The 17741-nt window shown below is 44.7% G+C and overlaps 1 non-coding gene across 1 annotated transcript; it reads left to right on the forward strand.

Annotated features, from left to right (window-relative positions):
- Positions 1-6165: 6165 nt before the first annotated feature.
- LOC113831682 lies at positions 6166-6269 on the forward strand. The gene has a single exon (XR_003482161.1). It is a non-coding gene; the product is annotated as a U6 spliceosomal RNA (small nuclear RNA).
- The last annotated feature ends 11472 nt before the right edge of the window (positions 6270-17741 follow it).

Consider the following 17741-nt stretch of genomic DNA (forward strand, 5'->3'; position numbering starts at 1 on the left):
GACCCCACTATTGCAGGGAAGCTGGCAAGGTTTCCAGTACCAGACATGATTTCCTTCCTGCTGCATAGACCTTAAGCCCAATTAGACAGCTGTTGGCGGCCACCAACATGTGAGTGCTATTGACGACTACAAAGTGGAGTCAGAAATAGACTGATAAACAGTAGTTTAATGTGGAAAAGTACTCACACACAAGGGAGCCAGTGACGAGGTTTGCACCTGAGCAGGAGGGACCCACAAAATGCTTCCTAGTCAGCTCAAGCAGGCCAGAAAGAGCCCCTCGTATATGCCTTTCTTCCTCTTCTTAAACCCTTGTTATGTAAGTCTGACCAACCCTAAGCAGGTGTGGTCTGCAGTACCTCTAAACAGGATTTCTCCCTACAGAGTGCCACAACTTTTTTGTAATTATTTCATTTATAATTTGGTGTTATAGTTACATCATTTCCCCCTTTCCTTTCCCACCCTCCAAACCCTCCCATATACTCCTCTTCATTCTCAAAAGTGACACTTCTTACACCTTTATTCATCTCTTGTCACATTGGTAATTGTCATGGTTCACTGATGGAAAAGGCTGTTCATTTGCTTCCCTCCCTTGGCATAGTATTTTCTGGGACCACAAAATCTGGACTTCAGGACAGAATTTCTCAAGTCAAATACAGCTTGAGTCTTTTGAATTGTGTTTCCCAAGTGTGTGATGTCTTCAGCAGAAGGAGCCTACCCTCCACCCCTAAAAGACAACCCAGGGCTACATCTATAATCTATATTGTTTGGGAAGCTACCTGGATAATCCTAACCAACCCTTCAAAGAGAGGTTTCTCATGCCTGATACTGGAGTTTTGTTAGTCTGTGGTTCTTGTGAAGGGCATTGTCAGTCCAGGTGGCTTAACTTCCTTTAAGATATGTGTGTGCAACTTTAGGTAATTATAAAATATGATTCCTTGAGACTTTATGAAACAACCTTAGTGTTTTTTGTCTCTTGTCCTGCCTTCCCCTTCTGTATTGATCCCATTGTATTCTGCCATTCCCCTCCTAAGGCCTCCCATCTATAGTCATGTTGTGCAACTACTGACTGCTTGGAGAAGGAGACTCTTTATTGGTTGCCCAATGCAGAGTGGTCATCTTTGAAACCATATTCACACACAAAAAAAAATCAGCAGGTTCTACGTGTGTGTGTGTGTGTGTGTGTGTGTGTGTGTGTGTGTGTGTGTGTGTGTCAACATAACAAATGAGAAAGAAGCTATCCACTTCGCAATTCAGGTCATGGGAGGGATTCAGGATAGGGTAACTGAGAGGGGCTGGAGAGAGTAAAAGGAGAAGGGCCAGGATGTAATTCTATTTCAATTAAAATGTTTTAAAAAAAAGATTGAGAAGCAAACTAAAAAGGGGCTAAGGCCTGCACTAATCCATGGGTATGGAAGCAGGAATTTAGAAGGAAAATTGAAACTATGTCCATTTGGCAAAATGGCATTTAGAAGATTCACCCCTGGGACCAATTAACTCCTCAAACATAGATTAGTGGCCAGATTTAAAGTATCAGGCATGCACTTCATCCTGTGGCGTGGGTCCTAAATCCAGTCAGAAAGTGATTGGTTACTGCCATAACACTGTGCCACTATTGAATTTGTGGGCATCTCTTGTCACTCAGATCATCACTGTGGCTCACACAGCTGTGTAAGACTGTTGATGACTCCCTCGATCTCTAGGTCACCCTTACCCAGCACATCCCATAGGCAGGACAGATGGTAGATCGAAGGTTATGTGGCTGAGTTGATTTCCCATTCTCTCTGCGTGAAGTCTTACCTGGTCACAGGAGATGGCCAGTTCGAGCTATGTATCCACTATTACTGAGTCTAAGTTGAGGTCATTCTTGTAGATTCTTGGAAATTCCCTTGCACCAGGTTTTTATATAACTGGCCCTGAAATGCGCCCCCTTTCCAGTAGTCTCTTTAGGTATTCTCCCCATTCACCCCCAATCTGATCACTTATGTTACAATCCCCACCCACCTGCAGTCCACTCACAAAATCTCTTCTCTTTCCCCTTCCCGGAGAGATCCAGGCATCCCATCCCCCTGAATCTTCCTTGTTGCATAGTCTCACTGGGTTTGTGGATGGTAGTATAGTTAACCTTTATTTTACAGCTAATATGTAAGTACATACCATGTTTGTCTTTCTGGATCTGAGTTACCTCATTCAGGATGGTTTTTTTTTTCCTAGTTCCATTCATTTGCCTTCAAATTTCATGATGTCATTGTTTTAACAGCTGAATAAAACTCCATTGTGTAAATGTACCACATTTTCTTTAACCATTCCTCAGTTGAGGGGCATCTAGATTGTTTCCAGGTTCTGGCTATTACAAATAAAACTGCTATGAACATAGTTGAGCAAGTGTCCTTGTGGTATGACTGAGCATCCTTTGGGTATATGCCCAAGAGTAGTAGAGCTGGGTCTTGTGGTAGATGGATTGCCAGGGTTTTTTTTTTGGTTTGTGTTTTTTTTGTTTGTTTGGTTTTGGTTTTTTTTTTTTTTTGAGAAACCACAATATTGATTTCCAAATAACCTATGTAATTCTTATGGGCATTTTTTTTCCAAATTGTTCAAGTCTTCAAGATCTCTATGATAAATAGGCCTGTATTGTTGGAGAACCATCGCAGAAGCCCAGGAAGCCTCAGGATTGGGCTTCTAGGTGCTGAAGAAATCAAGTCACCAGACTGAGAATCTGAGGCCTGAGTGTAATGCTCAATGGAGCTTATCCAGGCTTCATGCTATCCTTGTCTTGTACCACCCACTTGTCCCTCCATTTGAAAAAAAATCTTCTTTCCAACCCCACCCACCACTCTCTGAACTCTACCTCAGCTCACTTTACTTTGGATATCTCCTCTAGAAGTCCATGCTCCTTGAACTCACCATTCTCCTCAGGCTGCTCTTTCAGGTGTCAGTTTGCATAAGCTTTGCCCTTCCAAGTTTGACTGGGAGCAGATGCTGACTTGTTTTCATTCACTTCCAATGGTGTCTTTAATAGGCCTGTGACATTGAGATATGTTTATATATGTACATGTGTGACATGTGATATGTGACATATATCATATACATACATACATACACACACACACACACACACACACACACACACACACAGGGGATGAATGAGTGGGTGGGTAGGATGATGGATGGGTGAATGTGGTGGACTGATAAGTAGTAGGCAGGTAGAAGAGTAGATGGACATATGGATGAGTAATTAGATATGTAGATGGGTGGGTAGATTGGTGACTAGAGGGATGATGGGTAGATGGGCTGGGTTCATAGGTGGGTAGATATGGGTAGGTGGGTGGGTAGCTGGGTTGATTGATGGGTATGTTGATGGATGAGTATGTGGATAGACCAGTATGTGGATGGGTGGATAGGTGGTCTTGTATTACATCTACAAGTCTGGTCCAATCCATTTCTCCTATATGACTGGACATGTGAATGCTATATTTGGCATTTGTTCTCTAAAGAGAGGCTGGACTGTTGTATTAATTTTGAAATGCCACAAAGCAGAATTCTCTTCTTGCATTAACTGGATGCTGAAGCTGGGCTTCCAAATGGGGAGGGCCACTGTACTGCTTTTTTCTGTTCAGTGGGGCCTTACCACCCCCTCTGCTCTTTACCATCGGATTTGAGCTCTTTGCTGACTGACCTTTAGACAAAAAGTCTGAGTATTCAAGCCCAGAAAAGCCACGTGATTCCTCTGAGAGAAGCATTTTAATAAAGGCTCTGCAACAGTGAAATACCTGGCTTAAAGGGTAAACAGATTCCTGTTTGGCTTTTTTTCCCCTCTCTGCAATCCTCCTTCAGTCTCTGTAGATTTGTCTGACTGGTCCTGCCCAAAGGTCACAGCATCTACCTGCTCCTTGATTACTGACTGCAGGAAAAAAAAAAAAGTTCCATCTTGAGGAAAATGGATAATTAGCAAGTTTTATGTTCCTGGTCCCTGTGAAGAACATGTCATACCTGACCTCAGTTGTGCCTTTTGCTTCCCTCTTCCCAGGATACCAGGCCACAACCACAGCCAACTTGACACTGCAGCTATCATGCCAAATTTATTCTGTGTTGGAGGTTCAAAAGTCTCATGGTCTCCCAGCAGACCTCACACCAAATTTCCAGTGCTTGCATCTGACCCAGAGAGCCACCAAAACAGAAATAAAATGGACCCCCGACTTCTGTATCCTGTTTTTCACTGACCAGGGTTAGGTAGTGCCAGGGCCCAACCTGTAGCTCCCTGCTGTGACCTTCCCCAAGTCATACAGCAAGCAACTCCTAGGTTATTACTTAAGATGCAAAAGTCAGCTTGTGCTGGTAGTGGAGCAGGTCCTGCTGTGAACTCTTGAGGGTGATGATGGGATGAAGAGAGAGACAGATTAAGAAATTCACAGTGCCAAATATGAGGCTAGGTCAGGGTCAAAGCTTGGATACCCTCACCTAGCTTACTTCAGAAGTCACTTTCATCCTTATCACCACTAATCTGTTACGGCCTGAGTTTAGAAGTGGCAAGGTCTCAGAGCAGGGAAAATCTTGTAACAGCTATGGAGCCCCAAGTGTAGGAGGTGGCAGTTAGGCTGCCTCCTGGCTGTCCTAGCTGCTGAAGGCCATGGCATTCAGTAAGCAGAGTGTGAACAAAACTTCTCCGAAGCTGTACCCTCCACCAAACCTGCCAGGGTGATGGACCAATTGTCACGTAAATGAGAAAAGGCTGGAATGTTGCAGGTCCAGAGCCTAATTAAAATTTATCTTGGGTTCTCTTTAGCTGTTCTCATGCAAGCCATCCCTTGTCCATCTCTATGTCTGACTTACCATCCTGTGACTAACATGAAACCTTTTGGAATGCATTAACAGAACCCCAGTTTACAGCAGCTAAAAAGACTAAGATTCAGCAAATAGCATCTAAGGCCTAAGAGCAGAGAGTTCCCTGCTTTGGTTCAACACACCTGCTTAATGTTTCCACCAATGTATTTGAAATGTGCCCTAATTTATGACTTTCTTTGTTCTATTACCATAAAACATCATCAAACTGTTAACATGTTCAAATGTGGAATTTGGGGTGACATAAATCTATGTCCCTGGCCATGACCACTCATATTTGGCTTCAGAATAAACTCTTATACCCTCAGAGTCAAGAGTTGTGTTTTGCACCAAGATGATGAGGGGCTGTCAGCCCTAACCCCATGTTGGTAGCTGTCATGTGCCACGTATAGTGAAACAGATCTGTAATCCCAGCACATTGGAGGTGGAGGGAAAGAAAACAAAAAAATCAAGATCAGCATTGGCAGAAGACTGAGTTCAAGGCCAGCCTGGGACACGTGAGACCCTGTCCCAAAATTCCACCAACACTTTTATGTCCTAATGCTCATAGCATCTCTGTAACTGGAATCAAGGCAGAGTACCAGGAAACCTGCCCAGACAGGCCAAGTGTGACTGTGAGAACAGAAGTGAGAACAGGAATGGAGACCCACAGAGGGAGGGTCTCGGGGTTAACAACCCAGAGAGGGTGCTGTTAACTTCCAGAACCATTAAACCTCAAAGAAATGTGAGTCAGAAATGTAGACCTCTGTTCAGGTAAACTAACCAAACATCAAGCATCAGCAGCAACTGTATTGATCAGAATTATTGGGGGCACCAGCAGCTTACTGACTCTTCATGGCTAGAATAAGGACAGCCACAGTATCCCAAAGGCCAGCAGGGGAGTGAATGGGAGCTGTCCTGGGCCAACAGCTTTGCATTCCACCATCCTCCATACAGCTAAAAGGCCAGAGAGCCAGAGCCACAGCTGGAGCATCATCCACATTGCAGTGCAGTAGAGCCAAGGTCATTGGTGATGGGCTACCTCCAGCCAGCCCTGAAGGAAGACAAATGCTGCCAGTGCAAAATCTTATGCAGACCACATACAGAACAAGCTAAGCCCTGGTCTATAAGTCATGTACAGTGCTGTCCCAGAGGGTCTGCTACCCATGGCTCAGGGGCCCCAGGACACGTTCCAAGAAATGTTCATGAAGCATGGCTTGTGACAAAGTTAGGGGCTAGGCTATCCTGTGTCAATTCCTTGTGTCTTCACTTAGCAAAAACCTTCTGTGCAGATAGGATAACTAGACACTGAGCTTGACTTTAAGACCCAAGGACTTTAAGACCCTGCCAATATTCCCTTCAGCAATACATATACTAAAATTGGAATACAGAGAAAATTAGCATGGTCCTTTCTCGAGGATGACACACCCATTTGCGAAGAGTTCTATTTGTAGTATATGATGATTAATGCAGACTCACAACTGGCCAAGATGCAGAAAATAAGAGACTGGAAATGTCTATCCCTAAATGGAACATATATGCTGAACACCCTCTTCCCAAGGCTCGGGGATCATTGCAGAACAGGTAGCAAAAGAAGTAAGGGCCAGAGGCATGGCATGACTCCAAGGAAGCAGTGTCTTCAGGACACACCTGCACATATGAATTCACAGTGGTTGTGACGATATGTACAAGACATGAGCAAGCCCAAGCCGGAACAAATCCCAGTATTGAGAGGGGAGCTGGTCATGCCATCCTTCTGAGGGACTAGCCCAGGTGGTCCCTGGTGTATAAGCAACAGCCTGAAGCTAATGGCAATTGTCAGCTGCTGAGAGAGGGAGAGAGAGTTTTCTCTAGGAGTTTTCTACCCCTGGCAGGTTGACCACACTCCAATGGTAGGACACATATCCAAGAATATTTGGGAAGCACAAGTTGGTCTTGATAGATGTTTGCAAAAAGGACACAAATTTGGGTAGATGGGAATAGTTGGGTTAGGGATAGTTGATTATTATTATCTAAACACATTGTATAAAATTCTCAAATAACTAATACAGGAAGAAAGACACAACAAACATATCCCACAGCATCTCATACCAAGTTCAGGCTACACACACACACACACACACACACACACACACACACACACACCCATGTCCAGATGAAACAGCAAGCATGCTTCTGCTTTTCCTGTAGGGCCTCAAAAGGCTAAATTTAATAGAGGGTAAATCACCACCCCAAGAATCCACCCCAAGCCCCAGGGTGGGTACAGCATGTCCTGGAGAGGCCATCTGTTAGAGACCATAGTCCAGGAGGTCCCCAGTATAGGTATTAGACACCTGCATACAGATGGTATACAAGAAAAATCCCCAGACTACATTTGCTTTTAAAATGCTGTTCTCCTGAGTGAATGCAAAAGATTCCACTTATAATTAAACTTCATACATAGAACCAATGTTGAATGTATCAAACGTCAAAGGTATTTATCTAGAATTTAAATAATTTTACTTATTCCAGGAGCTAAGCTCCCTTTTCCTTGGAGTTATTTGCCATATAGACGAAGGCTTCCAATAGACAGAACATTTTATTTGATTACATTTGGATGGTGTACATATTTACACAGTATCAGTGAGGTAGAAATGCCCTTTCAGAATCATGCTTTTGGCCTCAACGGGCCTGTCAGCTGCACACTGCATCAACCAGGTCCTGCAAGTCCATGGTTAAGCCCATGTCTGGCTTTGAGCTTGAGGCTGATATTTGGACTGTGGTCATCAGCCTCTGGGTATGTGAACATAGGGAGATGAAATCTAAAATCTGAAAGTTCTATCGTTCCAAAAGTACTCATTTTAAAGGCTTAGGCACAAAAGGGGAAAATCAGCCACTTGTGATCCATGACCAGAAGGCAGTCAACAGAACTTTGCTCTAGACCTACTCCTAGTTCTCAGTTCCCCTGAATGATTGTTTACTTGGGGTGTGCAGGAAGGAAACAGGCAGGACTTAGGACCACAGAGCCAAAGTTAAACAGATTCTCCTTGCTTCCTAAACGAGCATCCCAGATGCTGAGCCTCGATGTACTCATCTGTTCACAGGGACCTGGTTACCCAGCCCAGGTGGTTGTGGAAAGGACTGAAGGCTTTAAGATGATACATGTGCTTAGAAAGGAGACTGCTGTGCCAGTGTCCTGACTCAGTGTGATCCCTAGATCAATACTGGTCTGTCAGTCCTCGAAGACTGGCTAGCAACGCTGCAGATGTGTCAGGGTCTGACAAGAGGCTAAGACTATCTTGGCTCCCGATGAAGTGTTGGTGGTAGGAGCAGCTGTAGCACATAACCCTGTGTACAGATGCCAATGCAGGCTGGGCAGCAAAGGCTCAGGAAAGCCACCGTCCTTCTGGCTGGCTCTGCCCAGACACACCAGGCTGCTAGGAGCCACTTCTTCAACCATCTGTGCTCTCAAAGGGTAATACAGAAATTCTGCAGACCCTCAAAAGAAACTTGATTAATATTAACCAGGGAGTCCCCAAAAGTTTGTGTGAGGAGTCAGTGAACTTCTCTGAGTGCACTTGAGGAGGCAGCGCCCTGGCCGTAGACGAAAGGCAGGAGCAGCTGTGCATTGCCCTCATTTGTGAAGCTGGTCTGCACGAGAAGAAGCAATTCTGCAATCACCGTGTGTGTTCCAGAACTGAGAAGCAAACAAACATATTATAGGTAATCAGAACAAGTGACATAATTTGTGGGGACCAATGCAAAAGGTGCATTCAGGGCCCTTGCCTAGAACACATCAAGAGCTCAAGAGTGGGGGCGGGGGAGTGGAGGTCATGCCCTGTCATTTCAGTGCTTGAGAAGTCAGCCTGGGCAACATAGTTAGACCCCGGCTCAAAACAGTCAGGGGCTGTGGATGTAACTCAGGAGTAGAGCACATGCCCAGCACATTCAGATCCTACACACAACACACACACTCACACTCACACCATGTCAGGACAATACCACAGTATCAAACATGTCCTCTTGTCTGTGCTGAGGCCTATTATAGGCAGAAGCTGTCATATGGACAGCAAGTATTGCCCTGGAAAGACCAACTGTGAATGGGGAAAATGATCAGGATGAAGAGAAAGCAGCAGGCCGAACTGTGGGATTGGGATGTAAGTGGCACACAGACACACAGCCAGCTGGCATGTGGGATGGAACACAGCATAGATGTTGGCGCTATAGTATGTGTCTCATCCTACCTCCTAAAAAAAAAATAAAACCTGACACTGGGATACCCATTGCCCCTGAGTACTCCCATATCCCAAGTATTTATTACACCTTTTTCCAGACAGGGACATTGTGGTGACCCTAAAGCACCTGTTCCCTACAAGTAAGGCAGTGCTCCAAAATGGTATCCCCAAAGGACAAAGTCTATCTGAAAAGCATGAAAGCCCAGACCCAAGAGTTATGGGAACCAGGAATAGCCATTCATTAAACAGTACAATATGGGTGGAGAGATTGCTCAGAGGTTAAGGCCACTGGTTGCTCTTCCAGAGGTCCTGAGTTCAATTCCCAGCAACCACATGGCGACTCACAACCATCTATAATAAGATCTGGTGCCCTCTTCTCGAGTGCAGGAATACATATAGGCAGAAAACTGTATATATAATAAATGAACCTTTAAAAAAAAAAACAGCACAATAATGTTTGGGCCAGAGTCATCAAAGGACATGAAGACTAGTGGTCAGTCCGGGCGTTGGTGGCACACGCCTTTAATCCCAGCACTTGGGAGGCAGAGGCAGGCAGATCTCTGTAAGTTTGAGGCCAGCCTGGTCTACAAAGCAAGTGCCAGGATAGGCTCCAAAGCTACACAGAGAAACCCTGTCTCAAAAAAAAAAAAAAGCAAAAAAAAAAAAAAAAGATTAGTGGTCAGAAATAAGATAAGTGGTGGCCTGTTGCATAGTCACCAAGTGTCCCCAAGAAAAAGGCGCGAACAAGTGGGGACTGCACCATAGAGAGGCCTGGGCACCACTTCACAAGCACCAGCCCAGTAATAGACAGTAGACAAGATGACAGCACAGCCTCCGGGTGCTCGGTGACAACCACCAATCCTAAGCGTGTCCCCTGCTAAGGTTACTGAAGGGAGGAGATGTTGAGGCGCAGTGAGAAGTTCTGGATTGGATCTTGGGCCAAGACGTGTACATGAGGTCTTCACAGTGGACAATGTCAAACTGGCATCAGTGTCATAACTCTGAACCCTGTACTGTGATTATGTAAGACGTTGGCTTTGGGGGAAGTGATGGTAGATGTGCTGGAATTCTCTGTACTGTACTGAAAAGTTTGGTAAACCCTTTAAAAGTGGCTAGTTAAAAAAAAAATAAAGGAACAGAAACAGAAGATTATATTTTCCTTGGAGCAGATCTGGCCAAGACACGTGTGAGAGCTGTGTTCCAACACCACCCAAGATTTCCCCCATAGTGTGTCTATATTGTGACTATTCAATAGCAACAAACTGAAGAAATGGTGTTCCATAAATCCAAAGCCCAACCCCACCAGACACTAGAAGGACACATGGCTTAGAAACGAGGTCTTTGCAGATGTGCCAGTTAAAATATGTCAGAATGAAATGGAAGCTAAATCTAAGAACTGACATGTCCTCATAAGAGAAGAGACCCTGAGAGGTCACATGGGGTGCAGCAGGTATTTGTGGTGTGACCATAAGCCAAGGGATGCCACCTCTTTCCTAAGAAGCCTAAGAAGCCAGGGAAAGGTGGGGAAGGAAGACTCGGTTTTCAAAGAATTGGGAGCTGGAGACACTATGATCTCAGCTTCCAAGGTGAAAAAGCCTCATTCCTTTTCCTTTGAGCCACGCAGCCTCTTCCTATTCTCATACGAGGGTGGGTCTCCCACAGTCCTCTGCTCTTCCAATTCCTCCCTGCTGCTTTTGAGGGAGCCATATCCACATTGCAGGAGTGACAAAGAAGGATTTGAGTCCCAAAGAATACCCTGGCTGTGTCCTCACACCCACCAGCTGCACCCATAGAAAGCCAGGAGGCTATGATCTGCATTTGTTCTGAACTTCATTTCTTCACTGGGTCACAATAGGCACTTCAGCCCTTGCCCCATATCTATGCTGGTTCAGGAGATGTCTGCTTTTGATTTGTTCATGGTGACTTAATTCGAGCACATTTTTTTAAAAAATTCTTCTCTCATACAATACTTTCCAAATGCAGTTTCCCCTCCCTTCACTCCTCCCAGGTCCCACACACACAGTTTCCCTCTCCCCCAAATCCACTCCTCCTGTTTCCCTTCAGAAAATAGCAGGCCTCCTGAGGATATCAACCGAGTACTGCTACAATAAGACTAAACATAAACCCTCGTATTGGGACTGGGGAAGGCAACCCAGTAGGAAGAAAAGGGTCCCAAGGGCAGGCATAAAAGTCAGAGACACCCACACTCTCACTGTTAGGAGTTCCAAAAATACCAATCTAGCAACCATAACATATACGCAGAGGACTTAGTGCAGACCCATGATGCCAGTCTCTGTGAGCCCCTATGAGCCTGCTTAGTTGATTCTGTGGTCTGTGTTCTTCTGGTGTCCTGAAGAATCCAAATAGAATGCAAAAAAAAAAAATACTTATCACCCTGCACAAAACTTGAGTACCAATGGATCAAAGGACCTCAACATAAAACCAGATACACTGAACCTGGTAGAGGAGAAAGTGAAGAATTCATGCACATTTTAACACTACTTTTCTTAAAATAAACATGTTTCAGGACAAGTTTGTGTTCGCAGAAAAACCTAACAGAAGGCAAAGGCTTCCCACACTCCCCTCTCCCCCTACAGCCCTAACGTTTTCCATTACTACCCCCACACAGCAGCACATTTGTCGTGCTTATTCTTGTCTGGATTGTTGTGCCTTTGATGCGGTTTCCTACAAAAATGCACCTGCGAAGCCCAGGGGCTTTTTGCTTTCCCTTCATATTACATTCCAGCAATTTTGTCATTCTTCATTTTAGCTTTAGGTTTCATGCACTTGAAGTTAATTTGTGTTTTTACATGGATCTGTCACTCCCTGCCCTTTATGGAGAGGCCCATTTTCCTTTCAGTGGCCTGCCTTTCTCCTAAGTGAAAGGCAAGTTGACTACACCCACATGGGTCAAGTTTTGAATTCCCTTTCTGCTCTACTGCCCCATTTGCCCGCTCCACCAGTGATGCCAAAGCTTCTTGCCTACTGCTGCTGCACCACAGATCACTGTGATAGTTCACCCTGTCAACTTCATGGACAAGGGCCTAGGGCATTGGTAACACACAGCTGGGTGTGTATGGTGGGGAAGAGGCACGTTTCCAGACACGATTAGACCAGGATGGATCTGACCAGCAGACTAACCCTTCGATGGATCGATGATATGATGGCACCATTGGGTGGAAGTGATAGGTAAGTAGGCCTACATGGAGGTAGTAGGTCACTGAGAGTGTGTCCTCAGACCTGCATTTTACTACAGCTCCTTCTGTTTCCTTTCCCTGCTTCCTAACTATCGGGATGCAAACTTCTCCCCCACCACCATGACTGATTGAAACTGTGCACAAAACAAAAAATTCCTCATTTTAAAGAAATTCTCAGGTGCTTTGGCAAAGTAATGAGTGCAGTATCAAAGTCAGTCCTATCAGCCCTCCTTTCTTGTTCTACTCTACCTTTGCACAGGCTGTTCTAGGTCTTTTTCACATACAGTTTTAGAGCCAGTCTATGGATAGCTTTGTGGTACCTTGCTGAGATTTGTTTGTGTGTACTTATTTTAAATTGTGGAATGCCTCTCAGTGTTTTATTATTCTTATAGGGTGCCCTCCCCACAAGGCAGTCCTGTATCTCAATCCATGGGTTTTTTTTTTTTCACATTTAGACCTTTGTCCCTTTGGAGTCTTTCTGGGATTGTGAAGGAACATTGAGCAGAACGTGCTGACTCAGTTTATCTTTTCCTAAGTCCCTACAGAATTGTCCCAAGGAAACTACTATTCCAAAATTATTTTTCCTCATCTTCATATTTCAAATCATTGCACACTACCAGGGTAATCTGGACATGGGTAACACTGTGGGGGGCACTGGCATGATGGGAGATGTCCTTCTATATATGTTTCTCATACTGGTTGATGAATAAAACATGTTTGGCCAATAGCCAGGCAGGAAGGATAGGCGGGGCTATGAGAGGAAGGAAGTGAGAGAGAGGCGGAGAAAGACACCATGCTGTCGATGGAGTAACATGTGGGGTTACAGGTAAGCCACAGCAGAGGAAGATGAATATCTATGCTCAGCTTACTCTTTTCTTTTTATACAGTCGAGACCCCAGGACCAAGGAATGTGCCATCCTTGTTTAGGGTAGATTTTTTTTCTGGCTCAACCAACCCTTAAAGGCATGCTCCAAATATCTAAAGAAAAAAAAAAAAAAACCTCCTTTCTTACTCAGTTCCCTCATCTGTACAGTTTGACTTGATCCTAACTTGGGGTCACTGCATGAACTGACTGAATCACTATAGGACGGGTTTCAGCAGGAGGCTATCACATGTGGTTGTCTTTCCTCACCCACTTGACATTGATTCTTGATGGGTTCCACCGGTGTACCTTGTAATAAGCTGTTCTCTCTAATACGCCTGAGCAGTTAGGTGCCTGTATCTACACCTATGTCTGAGGAACCCATAATCTTCTCTGTTTGTGGTAAGTTTTCCTGGCTCAGGAAGGGCTCTGTTCCCTAGCACTAGGTCTTGAGGTAGAAGATCCAAAGCTGTCATTATGGCACTTTGTCAAGGGGGCAATTACAGAGACAGCCAGGGGTAATCTGGTACTTAGGGAAGGCGTCGGCTTGGAGCATGAAGGTCTGATGAGGCAACAGATGCAGCCTCATGTCTGCCACAAAGAAGCCATTTCCATGAGTTTGTTGGCTGTCAAAAGCTGTTTAGCTCCCCATGAGCTCCAGAGAATATAATCTATTATTTGCTCAAAACCAGATTTCTTGAGGTAACTATAAACCCCAGCCTTGAATCACACTGACAGCTCTGTGGGAGCCTGGCCTGGCTATGTGTTCGATAATGACAGGGCTGTGTTTTACAGCTGACACTAGCAACCCCATTGATTTTCCTTCAGTAGAATTGGACCATCAATGAGGGTAATGACCCTCATGGACCAGCAATGTCCGCACCACATTCAGTTTGCATCAGTGGAATCAAGAAGTCCAAATGTGCATGTTTAGAAGCCCGCCTCTGCTGCTCATCACCTTCACCCTCCCTCTCTGATTCTAGCGCCCCTGATAAAGAAGAGAGAGACTTCTGCCCTACAGCACTGGCCCTGAATAGAAGACTGTAGTTAAACATGACCAAATGCACCTGCCAGCCTGAGCCTGAAATGCAAGCCCTGGGTGAACAAGAAGCAGGGGATTCATGCCTTCCTCACCCAAATAGCTGGCATTTAGTCCTAGTCCTGAGTCAGGGGAGCTAAGTCAGGCTGTGTGCAGCGTGAAGAGGCCTGAGCCTGCCCTGTCACCTTTTCTCTTGTGTCTTTCCTCCCCTTCCCAAGACTGCAGAGACACTCATTGTGGGAAGTCCATTCCTATTCCCTTTGTATTCTGATCCTATCCCAGGATTTTATAAAGGAACAAAGTGTCTTGTATTTGAATTTCCCAATCATCCTGCATTATTACATGTGTCATTGTCAGAGTTCACACTGAACACAAGCAGAAAGGTTTAAAAAATTTTTTTTTCTGAACCTGTTTTCTGGAATGTTCTAAGGAGCCTCAAATAATGGTATTGATAAGACATGTAAAAGTTAATATGTCATCTGCTAATATGAATATAGCGCACACTCACGTGTGTGTGTGTGTGTGTGTGTGTGTGTGAGAGAGAGAGAGAGAGAGAGAGAGAGAGAGAGAGAGAGAGAGAGAGACTCAATTATGATTGCTGAGAACTTACCTCAGATCCTCTGCAAGAGCAGCAATGCTCTTATATAACCATAATATGTGATATCTTCTCTTATCTGGGAGAATGTAGTAAACAAACCATGTGATTAATTTTCAGCATGAGGTACACTTAGAGATCATCAGAGAACCACAAATACGCCAGCGGTCTTAGCTGCCTTCTGTAGCTAGCAGTTGATATCTGCTTGTCTGGATATTCTCAGCTCATCTTAGGGTTGGAACGTCAGGCATTGGATCGAATGACTGAGACCACATATCAGAAAAGGAGGAAATCTTGAGGCATGGGAAATACATTAGATAATGCTTTGTGTTCTGAACCAAGAGAATGAGGAACTTGGGGAGAGGGCTAGACACCAGATTATTGTACCTTCATGAAGAATTCAGACAATGAGGAATTCTGGGGAAGTAGAAATGTGATTAGGAATAAATAAAAAACACTGTTTTACACCAAATCAGTATGCCAACCATTTTGGCCTTTGTCTGGGCTGAACTCTGGCTTCCGCAGAATTGATAATAAATGTCTCAGTTTCACTATTTTGATTCTCCAGTGCTCTTTTTAAAAATATCTGTTTTTTAAGTGTGTGTGTGTGTGTGTGTGTGTGTGTGTGTGTGTGTGTGTGTGTGTGTGTGTGTGTGTGTGTGTGTGTGTGTTCAGGTTTCCACAGATCCAGAGGCATCAGATCTCTCAGGAACTGGACTTAGGCGCTGGAAACCTATGCAAGAACAGCACATGCTCTTATCTGTTGAACCATCTGTGTTTTCTCCAGTATTCTTATCATGAAGTTATAGTCGTTATTTCTCACAAGAACAAATACAGGGATCTCCCAGGCCTAGAGAAATGCTTTACAACTGTGACAAATGCTTGGCCATTCTTGCTCTCTGTTGGCTGGAGTGTGGCCAGTATTCATGAGGCTGAAGTCAGTACTGGAAATGTAGATTACCTCTAATGGCTGAGCTGTCACAGCTACCCAGCCTTCAGTTATACCCAGCTGTCCAGGGTACCAGAGCCTGGATGGGCTATGAGGGCAGGAGACCAGCAAAGATTAGACATCGGTTTCTGGGGTTTGAGCAGTAAGTTTCTACCCTGTGAAGAATGTTGAGGAACAAATGATAAATTCCATGGGCTCTGCTGGAACTGGTGCTTGCCAAAGGATGCCAATGTGGAATGCTGTCATACATGTGACCTAGCTCAGGAGCCAGGCTTCAGTGGTCAGCATTACAAAGGGATTGATGCTATAGTCACCTCTTTATGCAGGATCAAAACAGGTTATGGGATTGTGAAGGCATCAGTCCAGACCCCAAATGCATACAGCAGGATCCACCATAGCAAATCTCTCAGGACATCTGTGCAGCTGTACAGACTCTTTCTTGGTAAGACCCACAAATGACAGCAGACATGGACAATGACCAAGGTGCCAGTAAGCCCATTTCATCTATAAAAGTGCCCTGTAAACTAACCAAAAAATTAGTCATTCGGGGAGTGGTGGTAGCATCTTAACTATGGGCTAGAAAAGCCATTGAATGCTCAACATTCAATGGGCAGTTCTGTGTGAATTTGGACAATAAGTGTAGCTGGAATTTTCTTTGGGCCACCAACCAGCTCCCACATAAAGACATTGAGACTTACTCTTAATTATGAATGCTTGGCCTTAGCTTAGGCTTGTCCCACTAGCTCTTTTAACTTAATGTAAGCTGTCTCTATTCATCTACATTTTGCCTCAGGGCTTTTTACCTTTCTTTCATTGTGTTACCTACTTTCCTGCTTCCATATCTGGCTGGATGGCCCCTGGTGTCTCTTTTCCTTTCTTCTTCTTGAACCTAAATTCCTCCTCCTGCTTACTCTCCCTGCCCAGAAGTCCTGCCTATATCTTCTCCCTTGCTATTGGCCATTCAGCATTTTATTATAACAATCAGGTGCTTTAGGCAGGCAAGGTAAAACAGCAACACGTCTTTGCAGTTAAACAAATATTCCAAAACAGATAAGAATGGAGAAAATGGTAGTCCGACTTGCAAAGTTCTAGATCAAAGCCAAAACTCTTTCAGGGCTATTTATGTGATACTTTGAATTAAGAATCACTCAAAATAAAAACCTTGCTCTGGCTGCATAATCCATTCTGGTCATCTGGGACTGAGAATCGGCTGTGATTAAGAGACCAGCATATCAAGTTGAGGTAAAACTAAGCTACTCCCCTCACATTAAGGCTAGGTAAGGCAACCTAGTATGAGGCGTAGGTCCCAAAAGCCAGCCAAAGTGTCAGGTCCATTCCCACTCCCACTGCATAGGAGCCCAACAAGTAGGCCAAGCTACACAACTGTCACACATATGTAGAGGGCCTAGCCATGCAGGATCCCTAGTCCTACCTGAACTTGATATGCCATGCTTTGTTGACAGTCATGGAAAGCCTGTCCCTTTCTGAACAGAAACAGGGGTGGATAGAAGGGGGAGAGGGGAGGTGGGAGAGGGAGTGGGAGGAGAGAGGGGAAACTGTAGTCAGGATTAAAATAAATGAATAAATTTAATTCAAAAGAAGAAACCAGCATCACTAAGGCAAAATCTTCCTCAGAGTCATCACACAGAAAGCATTTCAGAGGTGGCCAAGGTTGTGCCAAACTTGATAGTATCTAATGCTTTTGAAGGTGGTACTGGTTTTGAAGGCATGAAGGGATCATGGAGAGTAGCTGAGTCTTGGCACTATGTGTCAGGCTGGCATCCCTGAAGACATCCCAGGAGAGGTTACCAGTGAAAGTACAGCCCAGTTGCAGTGCAGACCCAGAATTTTGGTGATGCTAATAACATGCAACAAACACCAAGGACAGCAGCACCCGTGGAGTAGAGCTGACCCGAGCCTTGGAGACACTTTGCAGGCTGTGGCAAACTCTTTGGCGTCTAAAACATGAGTCCCAGATGTCAAGCACTGAACTTTTTATATCATTGAATTTTGGGGTTGTTTTGATCCAATTGTGATTGTGCCTGGTTCTTCCTTTGTAGAGTTAAGACC

This window comes from Cricetulus griseus, chromosome 2, assembly GCF_003668045.3.
Source record: "Cricetulus griseus strain 17A/GY chromosome 2, alternate assembly CriGri-PICRH-1.0, whole genome shotgun sequence".
Classification (NCBI taxonomy): Eukaryota; Metazoa; Chordata; class Mammalia; order Rodentia; family Cricetidae; genus Cricetulus; species Cricetulus griseus.